This window comes from Pelodiscus sinensis, chromosome 2, assembly GCF_049634645.1.
Source record: "Pelodiscus sinensis isolate JC-2024 chromosome 2, ASM4963464v1, whole genome shotgun sequence".
Taxonomy (NCBI): Eukaryota; Metazoa; Chordata; order Testudines; family Trionychidae; genus Pelodiscus; species Pelodiscus sinensis.
In genome coordinates this window covers 173,387,860-173,390,977 of record NC_134712.1, presented here as the reverse complement: position 1 = coordinate 173,390,977, position 3,118 = coordinate 173,387,860, and the positions used below count along the sequence as shown (strand labels likewise).

General features: G+C 52.1%; 1 long non-coding RNA gene across 1 annotated transcript; it reads right to left on the bottom strand.

Moving 5' to 3' along the window:
• Positions 1–645: 645 nt before the first annotated feature.
• On the bottom strand, positions 646–2,403 carry LOC142826813 (uncharacterized). The gene is made up of 2 exons (XR_012901065.1): positions 2,030–2,403; positions 646–1,035 (listed from the first exon to the last, which is right to left on the bottom strand). It is a non-coding gene; the product is annotated as an uncharacterized LOC142826813 (long non-coding RNA).
• Positions 2,404–3,118: the final 715 nt, after the last annotated feature.

Below are 3,118 nucleotides of genomic sequence, written 5' to 3'. Positions count from 1 at the left end.
CATTAACATGGGTCCTACAATTGACATGCACTACTTCTACTGTTATATTATATAGCTTGGTTTCTGTTATTTCCACTCCAAATCAGCTGATTAACTGGGTTTTACCTACGAAAGCTAGATTTTTGTTAGTCTCTAAGGTACCACAAGACTACTCATTTTTATAGTTATGTTGATTTGAGGTATTTTTTCAGACCCTTGACTGATGTAGCTACGCAGACATCACCTTTAAATGTATACCAGGCATTAGTTTCATTGCTTGGGAGATGCCAGCAACATGCATGCTCTGTTTTCTGTCCCACATAGATTTAAGACAGACTGGAATCCCTAAATTCTTCAGTTGCAAGTGAACGCTTCATACAGTCACTAAAATTAGGAAAGATTGTACAGATCACGTAGCCCATTCCCTGTCAATATAGAATTATTCTTTACTGTACACATTTTAGTACATTACCCAATCTAGTTTTAAACCTAAAGGCAAATATATTTATCCTGAGATTTCCTGGATTAGTGGTAGGCACTGTCATCGTGCATATAATCTGGAGGCATTTTAATTAACTATAAACACAAACTAACAGGTTTCCATCCACCTGGAGTTCAAAGTTGTCTCCCTTTTTTACCAGGAACCCCATAAAGCACACACTGACATCTAGTGGATGAGTAGTTTACTCAGAACAAACAGCAATTACAGCAGCCAGTCTGGAGAGTGCTGAAATGAAGGACTCTTCTCCTTGACTCTTTCCTTCTCTCTCCACCAGACTTTTCTACTTCCTTTAACTCCCCATCCAAGTTGAAAAAGCTCCCTTTTCCTACCACCTCACATTAGCCACTGGTGCAGTGGTGACAAGGAAGCAGCAGGGGTCCCAGAGCTAAGGGACATCCACATGGGACTTCCGCACAGGTGGGTTGTACCATTAGGAGAGCCATCAAGTTTGTGGGGCTGACACACAGGCTTCTTCTATAGAAGGTCCCATCTCGCTCATCTGATAGACAAATCTGAAGCAAGACAAATCTCAGTTTTTCTTGTCTGGTCCCCTCCTGTAACACATTCCATGAGAGGAAACCATCTGAACCAACAACAAATACTTAGAGCCTTTTCCAAAGCCCACTGCAGTCAAGACAAACACACCCAGGCTACATCTACACTGGCATGATTTTGCGCAAATACTTTAATGCAAGAGTTCTTGCATTAAAGTATTTGCATAAGAGAGCGTCTACACTGGCATATGCTTTTGCGCAAGAGATGTGCTTTTGTACAAAAGCATCCGTGCCAGTGTAGGCACTCTCTTGTGCAAGAAAGCTCCGATGGCCATTTTAGCCATCTGGCTTTCTTGCACAAGAAATTAACGTTGCCTGTCTATACTGGCCTCTTGCAGAAGAACAGTTGTGCAAGAGGGCTTATCCCTGAGCAGGAGCATCATAGTTCTTGTGCAAGAAGCACTGATTTCACACATTAGAACATCAGTGTTCTTACGCAAGAACTCCCCGCCAGTGTAGACAGGTAGCATGTTTTTGCACAAAAGCAGTCACTTTTGGTCAAAATCATGCCAATGTAGACACAGCCCCATTGACTTCAATGGGGGTTGGATCAGACCAACATGTACTCACTACATAAGAACGGCCGTACTGGGTCAGACCAAAGGTCCATCTAGCCCAGTATCCTGTCTGCCGACAGTGACCAGCACCAGGTGCCCCAGAAGATTAGAAGACTTAGCCAGCATTGCTCAGGTCCTTCATGGGAGGGTGCTAGAGGCTCAGGGGCACAGGTGTCAGGGCCAGGAGCAATCAGGGGTGGGATGGGCTGTGCAATCTGCAGTGGCATAGCATATGGGCGGGGTGGGGGGAGTTGCCCCCCGGCATTACACTAGAGGGGCACCAATTTAGTTCCCCTCCACTCCCCTGTCAACCCTCAGCTCGCCTGCTCCTCCTCTGCCCACTGCCACTGGCTGAAGCCTCCTTCCCACCCCCAGCCCGACCCTCCTCCATCTCTGCCAGAGGGTTAGTACATGCAGTGTGTGAGGAGGTCACTCACCACCGTAGCGGGGGGTCCGTCGTCTGTCCCCGGAATCAGTCCATTCCGCCCGCACAGGCCTCCGCTCACATGGCGTTTCCCCTCTGGAATCTTCCGGTCACATTGCTCTCTTCGCCACACTGCCCTCCGGCAGTGCCCAAGTCACTCACTCTGAGCCCCCCCTTCCGGGGGTTTGGTGTCTCTCCAGCAGGCCTGTCCGCAGGCCTAGCAGGCTGGCCGAGCGCCCTGGCCCAGCCTAACTCTCTAGCCCTGCCCTAGCTCCAGAGAGCATCCTGCTCCCTCGGCAGCCAAGCTCACAGCCTTGCCGCAGGCCTAGCAGGCTGGCCGAGTGCCCTGGCCCAGCCTGACTCTCTAGCCCTGCCCTAGCTCCCGAGAGCGTCCTGCTCCCTCGGCAGCCAGGCTCACACTGTCTTGGCTGAAGCAGCCCTTCCCCTTTATAGCCCCCAGCTGGGCCTTAATTGGCCAACGCCGCCCAGCTGGGCTGAACTCCCCGGGCCTGCTCCAGGCTGGGGTTTGGCTCTTAAAGGGCCAGTACAGGGCAGCTGCCCTGTTACACAGTGAACAGCCCCAAACTGGAGGGGGTGGGGGAAGACACGGATACAAGGTCCCCAGCGGGTCGGGCTCAGCTGTGAGCCAGGTTCGGGGCCCTGCTGCATGGTGGCGATGGGAGGGGGGGCCTCAAATTTTGCCTTTGCCCCTGGGCACATAACACCCTTGGCTGGCTTCTGGCAGTCTGGCCACAGACTTCTCCCCAGGGCTGATCTGGGTTGGCATGGACCACACTGCCTTCCTGCCAGCTTCTCCCTGGGGCTGGGGGCTGTGCAGCGCACTCACAGGGACCGCGAAGACTTAGTGGAGGAACCATACAGGCTACCCTCCATCTTTTCCTCAGGCCTGGTCTGGGGCAGGAGAGGGTAGCCCAGGCTGCCCACCAGCTTCTTCTTAGGACCAACCCAGGAGCAATGGGAGCTGCACAGTACAGTCAACAGCTGGTCCCCAAGACAGGCCAGGGTGAGGAGGACTATGCTGCTGCAGTGGCCACTCCCTAAAGCAAGGGCACTTGCTCCCTGCTGTTGTCACGCATGAGCA